Raw genomic sequence first — 17587 nt, forward strand, 5'->3', positions numbered from 1 at the left:
AGTGTGCATTGACAGCTTTGTCACAATGAACTCTATTGCTTTGTACAAATAATGTACATTAATAAATATAAAGATATTGACAACCTTGTCACAGTGAACTCTATTGCTTTGTATAAATAATGTACATTAATAAATAGAGATAATAAAAATTAAAATTAGATACTATATGAAAGAAACACCTGTGATTCTCCTTGTTTCATTGGTTTTCATTGGGTCATATGTCTATTCTTGAACAGACAAATTAGTTGCAAAGATGTGGGGAGCTATATAAAGATTGATTTAATTAAATCTTGTTTAAAATGAGAAAATGGGCATTTTATATACTCTTAGAAACTTGTAATTGGACACTTATAGATTACAAACTTTGTAAATATCTCCTGTGTAATGAGTTTTATTTTTCTTTGAAAGAACATAGTAGGATGTTTGAACAGATATTTGTCTTGGTCTAGGCTTCACTATGTTGCTGGCTGGTACCCACCCTAGCTGCTAGTGCTGTCACTATAGGTGACAAGTAGTTCACTATTACAGCTGAACTCTGATGCCTGTCACCACTACAAAAGAAACGTTAGAGTAATTAGGATCAGACATTAATTTTAATCAGAGGAAAACAATGCTCATTATAATGTTGATTGCTCAGGAGATGTTTGGATGCCTACAGTTCCAGGTTGAGATGAAATAATCCACATTATGAGCTCTGACTGAAAACAATCTCTAGGAATTCCGTCTTTGTCTCCATGTACTCATGTGTTGATGGAGGCTGCTCATTTGCTCCTGGATGCCCAGACCAGAAATAATCACTCAGAAACTACATTAATTAAACCATTGCTTGGCCAATAGCTTTATTAAGTGTATTGCTAGCTAGCTCATATATCCTAATCTAACACATTTCTGTTATTCTGTGCATCACCACAAGGTCGTGGTCTATTGGCAAAGTTTTAGCTGGCAGCTTGTGTCTTTCTTTTCTGGCAGCTACATGGCTTCTCAACGACTCCGCCTACTCTCTCTCTCTCTCTCTCTCTCTATATATATATATATATATATATATATATATATATATATATATATATCATCCAGTCTGGCTATATTCTGTTAAGTCATTGGCTGAAAACCGCTTCTTCATTAACTAATAAAAACAACACATATTCAGACTTCCCACAGCACTCATGCTCATGAAGTCATATATGTGATATAGAACTCAGGTTCTGAGACATACCTGTGTTCCAGTTTCCTTGTGCATATGATGCAAGTGTACCATACAGAATGATTAAATGAAAGTGTTAACAGATTAAACAATTAAAAATACAGCATAGCAAGTTAAATTTGAATTGTGATTAAACAACAAATACTTTTAACATAGGTATGGCCACTGAAATATATATTGCAGTGATAACAGTAGCAGTAAATCAGACAGCTTAATTAAGGATATCATTGAGTTTTGTATCTAAGTTATATTGTATCTCAGATCTTTCAAATTGTTTTCATTCTTAAAAGGAATCAAATGTGGAATGGAATTCTGTCCCTCCAACTGACTAGCTGTGTTGCTCTATATAAGTTCCCTAAATTCTTTGCGCTTTAGCTTTAATACCCATAATGTAGAGACAATAATAGCTCCTACCTCACAGGGCAATTGTGAGGATTAAGTGCTCACAATGTTTATATCATGTAAACAGTTTAATTTGGAGCTCAGTGTGCTGTATGATTTCACTAAGCAGTAGAGCAGAGCATGAAGAGAAGTGTTTGTAGCTACTTAATCAAGTCTTTTAAATCTGTAATATAACATATTTCCCTTTACACCCCCTTCTTGGTGCAATCTCACAAAACAAAATTAACAGATAATGAAGCTTTTAACTACTACTGAGCATTCTTTGCACAACGTTTTCTGAGGGCTCAGTACACAAGAAGCTTGACCAGTTGCTTCTTGTGGAGATAAAAACATATAACTTCTCTTTGCTCTTATTTTGGGTCATGCATGATAAATACTGATGGGAAAGGCTATGAAAATAGAGCTAGTGCCTGTGGAATTTAAATATCAGATGGAAGGAGTTGGAGTTTGCTCCAGGGCACAGTCTTTTGCTAGCATGTTTGAGGCTGAGGTTCGGAACCCAGCTCCATTGGGGGGATATAAGACATCAAAATAAGAGAATGAATTCATATATAACTTCAGAGATGCTCTCTTTCCAAAGTTAAATTGAAATCATCTGAAAGAACAGTATATCCTCAGTGTCTTTTATAGGTACTAGTATTAATAAATAGGTATTTAATAGATAAAAATAGAAGGGATGATAGACAGGAATAGTTGGCTGGATTGTACCAGTTTTACTCTGTGATTAGAATTTTTGATGGCTTCTGAAGAGAAGACACGATATGTATATAAACTTGTTTCTATTTCTCTTGAACTGGATGGTCACATAATTTTGTTCAAACTGTGGCATTTTCAGATGAGAGACTCAAGATGCTCTTCGTAACGGGAGGGGCACAAAAGCAGACTCCCAGAGCTTTCACAAGGAAACAAAAAAACATTTCCTCCCTTTATTGGGGATGAAAATCTGTTAACCACAAAGTAAGCAAAAAGTATGAGAGGCTTCAGGTGTGAATGCATAATCTTATTTTAGTGAATATATAATTGTGATTTGAGAGAAATGTGACTCATTGACAGCATAGTTTCACGAAGTTTGGAGCTATAACTACCATAAATGGAATTCATTTAATTTAATTATTTTTCTAGTTGATAGTTCTAGAAAATCACGAGATGTCATATGCTCTCAAAAGCAGCCAGACCAGAGGAAGCATCTTGGAGAGGCTCAAAAGAGCAAGCCTTCTTCAAAAGATTCTTCTCCAATACTAACTCTCTATTCCAGACACCAAACTATGGCCTGAGAGACAAATCAGACCCTGGACCAGCGTTTGCAAATACAGTTTTATAAAGCCAGGTCACATTCAATTGTCTATTTTCTAGCTAGAAGTGTGGATCCAAATACATGTAACAGCATGCACATGCTATGAAAACTAATACACCCACTGTCTGACCCTGTACAGACAGATAAACACGCAAGCCTGTGTTCTACCCCTAGGAATAGTGTTGGTCTCTTTCAATGGCGTTGCCACTCCTTTACCTACTAGTCATTGAATGTTGCACACAAAACAGTAACTGTGTGTTCTACATGTTCAAGTTTTCAAAATCCTCACAATCCCTAGAAGGAATTAAGCAGTGTGTCTGATTCAAAATGTGGTCTCTAGAAGGTAATAACATGCTCTGCCTTCTTATTTCATCACCAACCAAATCTACAGAATTAAATTATTTAAATGATCCACGTGGTCTCTTTTGATTTCATCTTAAACATTCCTTCGAAGTAGGTCCTCTTCTTAGTCTTTACTCTAGAGTACGAAATATTGGCGTTTATAAAGGTCAGCATTTGAATTCAAGACAATCATTTCAGAGAAGCACTTAATAGAGTCTTATATTCAAATTAAAATTATATATATAATATTTATGTATGATAAACACAATGTCTGTATTACAGGAACACATTTCTTGTGATTAGTAGTTTTCTACAGCAAATAAAAAGGGGGCTCCCTTACCTTGGCATTTTTCCCAGACCAAATTAACTTGTGATCCTGGATGATTGTTCATCAACACATCAACACCAACAGATTGGGTGACAGTAAAGATAATAAAACTGACTTATACTTTCTTTCTTGTTGGTTTAATTTGGTTGGGTAATTTTCAAGTTCATTTACCATCTGCATTTTTATTAGTCTGCCCCTTCCCTGCTATACTAGGATTTATCTTGACATATACAAAAAGTAATCTTGCTCACATTGCTTTAAAGTGCGTCTCTTCCAGAGTCTTCTCGCGGTGTTTGGATAACAGTAATTGGAACAATTATTTATAATCGGGATGAATGTGGAAGCTACTGAATGTGTTTATCTGTTGGAGAGCAACTATACCATTCACATTCCCTCCATTATTTGTGAATAATATGCATCTGAGTTTAGAAGATACCCTCTTTTCCCCCCTAAATAAATCGTAGTATCTGGTGCAAGGAATTGTAGTTGATACCGGAATAAATCATTTCACACTTTGATAAGTCCTCACCTAAATGACTGGAAGTAGCTCACTTTAAATGCCATATGCTAGCACAGCTGAGGTGGAGACTACATATTGCTTACCTTCTGCCAGCGATCATCGCTGAAATTAAGAGTGGAAAAGAACCGCACCATGCCTAATTACTTCATCATCTACCTGCTAAAACTGGATGTGCCTTTGGTCAGTCTTCTCTCACTTTCAGGACGAAGAAAACCCCAGATATACATAAGGGTTTCACACACAGAAAAAGCCTTGTGAATTAACAGATAGTATTTTTGCAATTTTAGAAAAGAGTTACAGTTTGAATCATCATTATGACAAACGTGTCAGAAATCATGAATGTAGAATGCAGATCAATAATTAATTGCTAGTCTCTACATTTTCAATAGTGTAGTCGCTGATAGAAGATGCAACGTTGTTCCTGAACAGACATGTAGGATTCTTTGCTAGTATGGGTATTTCTCTTTAGGGACTCTTTCCATTGAAACTTTATCCCTCTCCCTGTACTTTAGACAGGCAGAAATGTTCTATCTGTGGTTTCCCTTGAAGTGGGGAGAAGGTGCTTCAAGCCCAAATCTGGAATGATTAAAAGACTCATTTTATTGACCTTTCTTTTTTTTTTTTTTTTTGGTTTTTCGAGACAGGGTTTCTCTGTGGCTTTGGAGTCTGTCCTGGAACTAGCTCTGTAGACCAGGCTGGTCTCGAACTCACAGAGATCCGCCTGCCTCTGCCTCCCAAGTGCTGGGATTAAAGGCGTGCGCCACCATCGCCCGGCTTATTGACCTTTCTTAAAAAACCTTATTATATAGTGATTCAAGACAGTTATTTCATATACATTTCCCAGTTTTTTATTGATCATAGTGAAAATATCAGGGGAAAACCCTAAAGTTAATATTCCTTAGAAACATAAACCCAAAAATAAATTGTAAAATTGAGCAAATCAAATTTGACAATATTTACAAAAGATAACATGCTACATCCAAATTTTATATAGAATGCAAGGTTTGTTTCACATATAAAAATCAATATAACTGAATACAGTAAAGAAATAAGAGAAGGAAATTCATTGGATATACTTTACTGATGTTTCATGACATAACATTTTCTTAGTTAAGTAGGAGTAATAAGAAACTTTCTGAATCTGATGATGATAAAAATAAAACAATACATAACTTTGTCATAATTCTTATTATTTTCTTTTTTCTGGATTTTTGAGACAAGGTTTCTCTGTAGCTTCAGTGCCTGTCCTAGAACTAGCTCTTGTAGACTAGGCTGGACTCAAACACACAGAGATCCGCCTGCCTCTGCCTCCCAAGTGCTGGGATTAAAGACGTGCACCACTACCACCCTTCTTTAACATTATTCTTGATGAAGAAAACAGGGAAGAATGATAACATTAACCACTTCTACTAAAGCTGTATTGAAAGGTCCATCAAACACCAAGAGGAGGGAACATTCTATGAAATTCTGTCTTCCATCTATCTATGATGCAAAGACTAAAAAACAAGTAAATGAAAATTTGTTGTCTACAGATAGTATGATTATACACATAAAAATTCCTAAGCAACTTACTAAAACCTAAGAAAAATTACGAAGAAAATTTAATAACAGCTCACATTTTACATAGCATTGTGTTCTTTTTTATTCTATGAACTAGCACAAACAAGTGGAAAACAACATTAAAAAATAATGCTTACATCTTAAAATTTATGAAAATTCTAGGATAATTATAGCAAAATGAGACCATACATTGGAACTATAAAACATGAAAGAGGGAAATTAAAAGAGATTTTAACAAATGCATATATCATGTTTTTTAATTCAAAAAGGCATGTGTAGTCTTCTTAGGAGTTAGAATATTTAATAATGCTGAAATATTTATTCTTAATGCATTTATCTTATATATTCAAATTTATTTTTTTATTTTTTTAAAAAATACAAATATTTTATTTTTATTTTTTTAAATTTATTTATTTATTAAGGATTTCTCCCCCCCCCGATTAAGTCCCCCTCCCTCATCAGCTCGAAGAGCAATCAAATTTATTGCACCCAAAATGCAGGCTATAATTCTGAGAGCGAACAAGCAGATTGAATATGAATTGAAAGTCAAAGATTTAGCGAGGCAGCTGTGGCACATACCTTTAATCCTAGCACTTAAGAGTCAGAGGCAGGTGGATTTTGGCAAGTTCTAGGCCAGTCTGGTTTACAGAGTGATTTCCAGGATAACCAGGGCTGTTACACAAATAAACCCTGCCAAGAAAAAGAAATAAAAAAGAATGTCAAAGATCTCAAAACTCCCCCCAAAATTGAAACAACAGCAACATAACTGATATTTACCAATTCTACTAGTCTAGCTGAACAGCAAGTCCTGTGGAGCCTTCTGTGGTCATCAAAACTTACAGAATCAAACTTTAAATTTAAAGGAGTTACATTTTTATAGACAATGTATACCTTCATAAACTATTTTATTAATTAAATTTATTCTTTGGAAAATTTTAGACACATATAGGATATGTTCTGATTACCTTTCCACTCAATTTCTATTATCTCTTTTCAGTCCCGACAACCCCCATCTATACAATTCTCTTTATTCTCCTGAAAAATTCATCATTCTCCCTATAAGTCCCTTTACAATTTTCACATGTTTTCCTTTTGGTTTCTGACCTACTGTGTTTAATCAGGGCCATTAGTATGACTTTGAGTTTAGAATTATCCATGGGAGCCTGGTGGGACCATCAGTGAATACACAACTATAGATGATGATTATTATAATTTTATTATTAATGATGATGCTGAACATCAATTGTTAGCCAATAGGTCAGCACTAAAGCATAAGGTCCCATAAACTACTCTCTGACTCATGACTGAGTTTTGATAGGCAACGTCTTGTGTGCTTAGAATAAGTGATTGCAGGTGCTATGAGATTGCAATAGCTATCCCGTGCACAGAAGACAGCATTTCACATGTCTTCAGCAGTCTTTTGGCACGTCTGTGGTATTTTGTTTTTTTTTTTTTTTATTCTTTGAGGACTATCCAAATGGAGCCTCCTTTTTCTGTGTTATTTCTTGAGGGTTAACCAAATGAAGTGTGCATTGTAAACTTATTCTTACATTAAATCTTCTAAATTGTCCCTATGTCACCATAACAAATTACCCAATGATGTTCAAATTGCTCTGTGAACTTGGTCCCTCTTACCTCTTCAACTGGTTGGTGTAGCTGTGACTGTTTTTGTCCTCTTCATGGTTCCTTACATGTATGCTCTCCTCTGAGCCTTTGGGATTGTTATTTCATCTGTCTTGCATGTCCTGCTGTGTTCCCTCCATCACTTGAACACTCATCTTAGCTCTGTACTCCAATATTGCTTCTCTGGTGAGGGTTTGTCTGGCTCCTCTCATTTACAGTTAAAGCTTCTATCTGTTTTACACAGTCCAAACACCTTTACAGTAACTCTAGATTGCTTTCTGTCAGTGTGGTTAAAACATTGACTGAAAGTGACCTGTTTTTTTTTTTTTAAAAAAAAACTGTTTATTTTGTCTGTCATGAAGTCAATGCAGGGACCCTAGGCAGGACCTTAGAGGCAGGAACTAAAGCAGAAGTCACAGAAGGACGGAAGAATGCTGCGTACTGGCTTGCCCTTCGTAACGCATTGAGTTTTCTTCTCAATGAAAGGCCAGGATTTCTTTCCCATGGGTGGCATCACTCAAAGTGTGTTGGGCCTTCACCCCATCAAGAATAAATGAAGACATTAAGGGCAACATTGAATAAATTGGACCTACTTAAACTGAGAAGCTTCTGTAAAGCAAAGGACATGGTCACTAAGACACAAAGGCAACCTACTGACTGGGAGAAGATTTTCACCAACCCCACAACAGACAAAGGTCTGATCTCCAAAATATATAGAGAACTCAAGAAACTAGACTTTAAAATGCTAATTAACCCAATTAAAAAATGGGGCACTGAACTGAACAGAGAATTCTCAACAGAAGAAGTTCAAATGGCCAAAAGACACTTAAGGTCGTGTTCAACTTCCTTAGCAATCAGGGAAATGCAAATCAAAACAACTTTGAGATATCATCTTACACCTGTCAGAATGGCTAAAGTCAAAAACACCAAGGATAACCTTTGCTGGAGAGGCTGTGGAGGAACGGGTACCCTCATCCATTGCTGGTGGGAATGCAATCTTGTGCAACCACTGTGGAAGTCAGTGTTTCGGTTTCTCAGGAAATTCGGGATCAACTTACCCCTGGACCCAGCAATACCACTCTTGGGAATATACCCAAGAGATGCTTTATCAAATGACAAAAGCATTTGTTCAACTATGTTCATAGCAGTATTATTTGTAATAGCCAGAACCTGGAAACAACCTAGATGCCCTTCAATGGAAGAATGGATGAAGAAAGTATGGAATATATACACGCTAGAGTACTATGCTGCGGTAAAAAACAATGACTTCTCGAATTTTGCATGCAAATGGATGGAAATAGAAAACACTATCCAGAGTGAGGTGTCCCAGACCCAAAAAGATGAATATGGGATGTACTCACTCATAATTGGTTTCTAGCCATAAATAAGGACCATGGAGTCTACAAGAGGTGAACCTAAAGAAGCTAAGTAAGAAGGTGAACCCAAGGAAAAACATATAGTTGTCCTCTTGGCTAAGGGAAGTAGACCAAATTTCCGGGGAGAAAATGGGATCTTGGGGATGGGGTGAGAAAAGGTAGAAGGGAAGGAGGGGGGACCTGGGAAACAGGAGAATTGGGATAAAGGAAAGGTGGATAGGGGAGCACAGAACCACAATTCTTAGTTAAGGGAGCCAGTTTAGGGTGGGCAAGAGACTTGACCCTAGAGGGGCTCCCTAGTGCCCAAGATGAGGTTCCCAGTTAGTTCCATGGGCAGCTGAGGATTGGGAACCTGAAATGACCCTATCCTAGAGCAATACTGACGAATATCTTGCATATCATCATAGAATCTTCATCTGGTGATGGATAGAGATAGAGACAGAGACCCACACAGGAGCACTGGACTGAGCTCCCAAGGTCCCAAGGAGGAGCAGAAGGAGGGAGAACATGAGCAAAGAATTCGGGACCACGAGGCGTGCATCCACCCACTGAGACAGTGGAGCTGATCTATGGGGAGCTCACCAAGGCCAGCTGGACTGTGACCGAAAAAGCATGGGATAAAACCGGACTCTCTGAACATGGCGAACAATGAGGGCTGATGAGACACCAAGGACAATGGCAAGGGGTTTTGATCCTACTTAATGTGCTGGCTTTGTGGGAGCCTAGCCAGTTTGGATGTTCACCTTCCTAGATATGGACAGAGGGGGGAGGACCTAGGACTTACCACAGGGCAGGGAACCAGGACTGCTCTGTGGACTGGAGAGGGAGGGGGGGGAGAGGAGTGGGGGGAGGGGGAGAAGGGTGGGAGGAGGGGAAGGGAAATGGGAGGCTGGGAGGAGGTGGTAACTTGTTTTTTGTTTATGTTTTTTTTCTTCTTTTCGCAATAAAAAAAATTAAAAAAAAAGAATTAATGAAGAAAATGTCCCACAGCCTTGTCCAGAGGACAGTCTGATGGAGGCATTTTTCATTGTGGTTTCCTCTTCTCAGATAATTCTAGTTCGTGTCACGTTCACCAGCACACCTGTGTTTCTTCAAACCTCTTGTCACAGTCCTAAAAAAAATGTTTATGTATTTGTTTAGTAGCAGTTTCCAAACATGGGCTAGAAAATTCATGAGAGTGAGGGATTTTATCTTTTAGCAACTGTTCTTTACCACTAAAAATTAGTGACTGTTCCACACAAGACACTGAGTATATTATTTATTCAACAATACAGCAGATTGTATATACATAGGACTTGAAAAAGTCTGGTAGAAAAGAGTAGCCATATTTTTACATGATAAGAAACATAAGATTATCTATATATGCACTGATTAAAATTAATGGAAGAAATAGGCCATGAGTTTGAAAGGAAACAAGGGCAAGGAAGGATAAATGTGAGCGTTTGAAAAGAGGAGAGTGAGAAATAATGTAATATTATAATCTCCAAATAATAAAAGAAGTAATAAAAAGGCAGCATTAGGATGATAACCAGAGGAGCACTCTGGGGAAAAATTGTGCCGGAGATTAATTGAAAGAAAATATCTTAAGTCAGATTAGGTACTAGTGAACAAGCCGATGTAAAACACCAGAATTTGTTGCATGATATAAAACCAATCTCCATGTCTATCATCAGAGAAATCAATTTTAAAATGTGTAATATATATAAATATACACACACACATACATATATATACATATGTATACAAATGCACACGCACACAAACATATATCATGAGGTTTTGTTCAATTGTAAGAAAGGATGCTGTCTTAGTTAGGGCTTCTCTTGCTGTAATAGAACACCACCACCATAATCAACATGGAGAAGAAAGGATTTTTTTCAGTTTACAACTCTCAGGTCACAAACCATTCCTGGAAGAAGTCAGGGCAGGACCTCAAACACAGATGAACTCTGAAAGCAGCAGCTAATTTAGAAGGAATAAACTGCTTTCTGGCTTGTTCCCCTTGGTTTGCTCAGCCTACTTTCTTATAGCACCTAGAACCACCTGCCGATGAGGCACGGCCCACAAGATGCTGGGTCATCATACATCAGTGAGTAATTAAGAAAATTAACTACTTGCAAATATATGGGAAACATTTTCTCAGTTGAGAGTTCCCCTTTCCAAATGACTCTGGCTTGTGTCAATGTGACAATAAACTAGGCAGTACACATAAAATAACCATATTTGAAGAAAAATGGAAAAACTGAAAATATTCATGTTAGTCAAGATGAATGAGCTATGGAAAGAAAAATACTGTATTTTTTCCCTCATGAGAATAATCTTTAGATTTAAATAAGAGGACGCGAAAATGGTGGAGAGATGGTTTATGAAGAGTAAAGGGATCAGGGTGATCAGGAAGGGGAAATAAAGAAATTTACTGGAAACGGTAAATTTGATTCAAAGTGCATGATATGTATGTTTGAAAACATCATAATGAAAGTGTTCAATTAGGACATGCTAAGGAAATAAAGCCAAACAAGAATAGTAACGACAAGAAACGGTACCAGCACTCTTAAACTAGAGCCAGAAGTGTTGGAAGAGGATCTGGATATGAAATGGGATGCTTAGAATCAACATAAATGGATGAATTGAAAAATGGGTAACAATGATGAAAGATCTAGCTGGGAAAAATATTGATCAGTTTTTAACACAGCGTCTCTATAGTAATCGCAAAGTACCCAGGATCGCCTTAGTCACCCACTGATGAGTGTCTGATGCTCTGATTGTGGCTGAGACCAGAGCTGATGGGGTGGTTGACTCAAGGACAGCTAGAAAGAATGTGGCAAAAATGTAGAGAGGATCACAGAGTTCAAAGGTAGCTGTGCAAAACAGTCTCCTCGGAGCTTAAAACAGTCCATCCTGCAGGGAAGCTAGTTAAGAAAGGAAGTAAACAACTGAAAATATCTTCAGGAATTCTCTAAGACTGACCACACTCAATAGGTTTCTCCAAGAGTATGTAAGTAGTTAAGATTGCTGAGAGTTAACTCTCAGACAAGCTACACTGCATAGGAGGCTTTCTGAGGTAGAGAGCGTGATGTCCTTGTGCTCACAGATAGCACTAGGGAAAAGAGGAACTTTGAAAACAGGCTTGTCTCTTCAAAGGAACAACAAGTTATCCACCTAGCAAATTAGGAATGAATGTAGTTTCTTACCTGGTGATCTTCTGCCATCTGTAAGGCCAGCTCTTACCTAAATATGCCAGATTATTTCCCCCTAGACCTTGAGCAATGCTTCTCAGTCAACAAAACTCGTCCTTAGAGTCAGGCAGTGGTGGCACACACCTTTAATCCCACCACCTGAGAGGCAGAAGCAGGCGAATGTCTGTGAGTTCAAGGCCAACCAGGTCTACAGAGCCAGAGTAAGTTCCAGGACGGGGGCTTCAAAGCTATAGAGAAACCCTGTTGAAACCTCTTGAAAAACCAAAACCAAACAAGCTAGTGAAACCATCCTTAGGGGAGATGTTGTACTTTACAACAGCCTAGCTAACTTCTGTATTATCTGTAGGGCCAGACTAATCCCAACTCCCAAGAGTTACCTCAGTCATTATCCTTAGACCCTTATCTTGATCACTGTTTCTGAGTTAAAAAAAAAAAAACAAAAAACAAAAAAACATGTTTATGGGAGAGGCCACATGTTTGTAAAGAGATTCAGCATAAAAACATTTTCAGCTTTGTTTTACACACATGATTGAGTTAATTATCATCAGGAAACCATTTTCCTCAACTGTGCTATGCTTAAACATGGCTAAAATAAATGACTTGGAGGTCAGACTCTAGAAGGCTGAACCAGCCTAGTTATCTATGTCTTGAACCGGATTTCCTTGATTCTGCCAGCCTTAGTGTTTGCAAGGACTCCCACACTCAGACAGCCTGAGCTGCTTGGAGGAAATTCAAACAAGCAGCCTGGAAGAAACAGAGATTATCCAAAGAGCCTGAGAGAAGAGAGACTGGCCAAGCAGACAGAAAGAAGCAGTGATCAGCTAAACTGCTTCCGAGACAGAAAGAATGGCTGTGCCACCTAGAAGAGAATCTTGCCAACTGAGTCACGAGGAAAGGGCACTCTCCAAACCGCTGAGCTACTACAAGGTGTACAGTGATCTCCAGGTTTTCAGCTTTTTTATGTTGTCACCCATTTGGAGTGGCCTACAAAGACACAACTATTTGTGACTAATTTCTGTTCCTGTAAACTACCCTTATTCCTGTAAGTAATCCCAGCAAAACATAATGGTCACCAAGTTGGACACTGATGACATATGAGCTTTGATTTGTTATCAGTTCCCTATCTAAGTGAATAGACATTTGCTCACGTTTCTCCAGAAATAGCTGCCACACAACAGACAGGACTTCACAAAATTTCTGCAATTACATGATTTATCCAAAGTAGAAAACTAGAAACAACTCTTTTTGTTCTCTTTTTGTTTTTCTTTCTCTTTTTTTTTAATTTTTAAAAAATTTTGCCAATAGTTTTAGTATAGTTTTCACACTGCTCTCAAGGGCACTAACAATACAAAGTCTGACTCATCATCAGTCTGAAGAAGAGACACTCAGCTGAAATCCATCTGACTGCAGATGCTGGAGTTAGTGGCATAGCACTCCTGTACTGTGTGATGTTTCATGACACCACCCACCTGAATCGACCTGCTGGTGGTCCCGACGTTTCCATCTGCTTTTCTAACTGTTCTTTCTTCTTCCTCTTTGCCTCCACTAATTGGATACCCCAAATCCCCCGAGGATACGACCTCTTTCTGTCTTCTTTCTGCTGCCTCTGCCAGCTTTGCTTTTTTTCTTCTCTTCCGGGCTCGGGGATGGCAGTGTGGACTCCACGGGGCACGGGAAGCACAGCCCCATGGGGAAGCTGGCGCCTCTACCCTGGCTGGAGATCTTTGTGTGTGTGTGTGGGGGGGGGGGGGGATGGCAGGCCCTGCCCAACAACAAGCCTTGTTTTTCTTTCAACAATGAAACTATAATAATATACTTATATATACAATATATAATACAATACAATTGTGGAAACGAAAGTCTAGACACCAACTAATTTATTTCCCTTTTTGTTAAAGAAGTGATTAATAGCTATACCTTCAAGAAAGTTTGGCTGTGTATGTCTCAACCTACCAATCAAGTCAACCACTGAACTGTGATCTTCATGTTCTTTTGAACTGGGAATCAGTTAAAGCCAAACAAGAAAGTAGGAGTGGGTAGAGCCCACTACAGCATTGTCTGCACATCTAGTGAGTATAATTTAACAGAGGTGTCCCAGTGCCTTTCAGAGTAACATCTCACTTATGAGAGAGAGCAAAAGAGAGAGGAAAGAAGCCATGTGTCTCAAGAGAGATATGTCAAGATCTTTTATAGAACCACAGAAAATCATAGAACGAAGCAAAGCAACAACCAAAAATTCACTGACAGTTAAAAGAAACGGTATGATTCAAGGTGAATTTCCTCTGGTTCTATGATTCAGTGTCTTTCCTCCCTTTCAAAGTACATGTTTCTAGGATATTTAAGCATCAAGTAGGGAGAAACGACATTACATTTGATGATTATTCTTCTAAGCTTTATAATCTTTTATTACATCTCATGTATTTCGTATCAATGTGGCAAGTATGTGCTTAACCTAACAATAAATTAGAAAATTCAACAGAAAATCGGGGTTTATGTGGGATCTATATGGGAAACCATAGCTGAAAACAAACAACTAACCTTTGTCATGTTATTTTCTGTGTTCTGAAGTGCAAGGATAAAATTCAAACTCTGTTTGCTACGTGTTAATACTTCAGTGTTGGAATCAGTTTAAAATCATCATGATAAAATAAATATGGAGGCGGACTTCCATAAAAGCAGTGCATTTGGAATTATAGATATTGACAGGGTCTTAGAACCTGGTATATGTATATCTTAGTGGTCAAAAGATTATTTGGGAATGTGAAGGGCAACTTTAAAATAAAGGCGGTCAATAAACACTTTAAAGTGAAGATGTAGACATGATTCCAAGGGCTATGGATTAGATAGGGTAATTTAAACATACTCTTTAATACCTGTTATCTCTCAGAGCCAGTAGTAGAGAAATTTGACAGTGAAAAAGAAATACAGAGACACAAGAATACAAATAAAAAGGAAGTTGCAGGAAAGGACTCATGGCTGAAGACATCGAGTGTAGAAATGGTGGAATGGACAGGATGGACGGAAGGCAAAGTAATAAAGGCCCAGTCTTCCTGCCTAACAGCTCAGCCAGTGCTCATCTCAGCAATGCCCTCACACTCTCCAGAAAATTTGCTCACCCTCATAGCTAAAATGCTCACTTACTGGATAAATTGAGTGAAAGAGCATCTTGACTTGCACCAAGAAAGAAGAATAGACTTTTCTAATAAATGTGTGGATTCAAGGCTCTTTCCATGACTTGAGAACATAACACTATAAGATGAAAGACACATAGAGTTGAATAAATGGTATCTAAAGGCATGAAATGGGAGTTTTTAATTTAGTCTGGGGGACAAATGTTCACTGAAGTAATATTAGATATCCTTTTTTCTTTACCACAGTGCTCTCAGCATAAATAGTTCTTGGAGTTGCCAGGAGCCTAAAATGAGCAGCAGCAAATATTACAGGTAAGGAATAAAGATGCTTCATTTCTCCTGGTCCATTATTCATCCATCCAAAAATATTCTTCTTTCTTCTTATAAGGTAAATGTCTTTAATGACCCCAGCATCCAGTCCCCATGCATGTAGCACTGCAATCCTAAGTTTTCTATAACTAACTCTCTACCTAGGAATCCCTTTAGGTTAGAAATAACTGAGCTTGCTGTCACTTCCACATCCAAAAAAAAGAAACATAAAGAATAGTTTTAGATCATGCACTCCAAGGAACAGAGTAATGGTTGCTGGCAAGCAGCAGAGGCTAAGCTAATGGGGATGGATATGTGAAATCTGTAGCTACTGAGAAAGATAGCCTCTTCTACATAGATGGCTAGTCAGGGAGAACTGCATGGGCAGGGGTGGGACTGAATTTACAGTGCAGCCAGCACAGCAGAGTGACCAGACAATAGCCTGAAACACCACAGCCTCTCTACTACAGAGCTTTAGTTATATGAACTAATAAATCTCCTTTTACCATTTTGAATTGATTGTCTGTTTCTTCTAAATTTGAGCATATAACCCAGACATATTTGGTTTTCTAGGCCAACCTAAATCAATGACTCTCTTAAATCTTTTACCTCAGCATTGTATTATACATTTCCACTTCCTTTTAATTTTTATAGAAATTGCATTATATTTTATTAAAATTTTACTTATCATTTAAACATCATTCCCATTGATTCACTTATTATTAGGTATGATTAATGAGAATAAAAACTATTTGTTATTTTATACATAATTAAGAGAAAAACAGCTGGTGGTTGTGGCACATGCCTTTAATCCCAGCACTTGGGAGACAGGCAGGTGGATCTCTGAGTTCAAGGCCAGCCTGGTCTACAAGAGCTAGTTCCAGGGCAGCTAGGGCTATTACACAGTGATCCTGTCTTTAAAAACCAGAGCAGGGGGGGGGGGACATTAATTATTTATAAATTCACTCTAGTTTAATTTTGCCAGATTATAATGAAATTTTATCAAAGTCACCAATGTCAACTCCCTTGCGATAACTAGTGCTCACTTCTCACCTTCTGTGATATAAAAACCATACTGACATTATCTTCTCCTATTTTTTTCTCATCAGAAAGGTGTCTACCTCAATCTAGAACTTCACTCCACATTCTCTGGTCAGCATCCCCACACTGACTGCCAAGTACCTCTGGCAGGTGACTTTCACTGCTCTGTCTTCAGACCTTGGATAGTTAGTTCTTCGATGATCATCTTCATTTACTACTTCTCTCTTGCTATGTCTGAAGGTATCTCCCTACAGCTGTCATGTTCTTTATTTGCTACCTCACTCTTGCCATGTCTGAAATATATCCCTGCAACCAGCAATGACCATGTTCTTTCTCTCCTCTGAACCCAGACTACAGGCAACTGCCCACTTGATATGACTTGAACATCTAATAGATTTCTCAAACATATGCTGTTCAAATCTGGATTCCGGGTTGTCCCACCAAAACAGTGATACTGAAATGTTTCTCCCATTTGGAAACAGCAGACAGTCTCTTCTAAGTCCATGGTGCTCCGCATCAAAGCCATCTCTCATTGTTTCCTTCCTGACATAGGCATGGTCTTGGCTCAGGCTCCTTAGGTTTGGTACATCGATTGCAAAGCAATGTCAGGTATTTGCATGCCTGACATTTGAAATATGCAATATCAGAATCCAGGCAACCAAGATTTGATTCATAGCCCTATCATTCCTAAGCTAATTCTCTCCCTATTATGTAATGCTTTCCAACCCCCTTTCCTGATCAGTGGAGCTTAGAAATCTCTGTTTCTAGGTGTTTTATGAACAATAAGTGATTTAAACATATATAAGGTGAAATTTTTGGTATTATATTTTTATTATAGAAAGCCATCAGAACAATTTTGTTATGAATGAAAACACAGTTCCAGGAAAATATACTCAGAGAGGTGTGAGCAGAGAGTTACATTTTGTGTAATAAAGATTTCTTCCAAAAACAAAAGATCACAGTTCTTAGTGCTTGGAGCAGGTAAAATATTCATAGATCAATAAAGTGTCTGTTTTCCTCTAAGGCAACTGAGAGCAGGAGTGATAACATAAGAATGGGATCTAAGAAGAATCACAGGTTTAAAAAAACCTATTTGTTCTGTGGTGGTGATGGTGATGGCAATGCACACCTTAATCCCAGCACTGGGGAGGCAGAAGCAGGAAGAGCTCTGTGAGTTTGAGGCCAGCCTGGTCTATATGGCATGTTCCAGGACAGCCAGGGCTACACAGAGAAACCCTGTCTTTAAAAGAAGAAGGAGGAGGA

The 17587-nt window shown here is 38.0% G+C and overlaps 1 pseudogene; it reads right to left on the bottom strand.

Annotated features, from left to right (window-relative positions):
* Positions 1-13296: 13296 nt before the first annotated feature.
* On the bottom strand, positions 13297-13532 carry LOC121442228 (annotated as a pseudogene).
* Positions 13533-17587: the final 4055 nt, after the last annotated feature.

This window comes from Microtus oregoni, unplaced genomic scaffold (assembly GCF_018167655.1).
Source record: "Microtus oregoni isolate MIOR12 unplaced genomic scaffold, Mior012 000088F_ref0000325, whole genome shotgun sequence".
In the NCBI taxonomy this organism is placed as follows: domain Eukaryota; kingdom Metazoa; phylum Chordata; class Mammalia; order Rodentia; family Cricetidae; genus Microtus; species Microtus oregoni.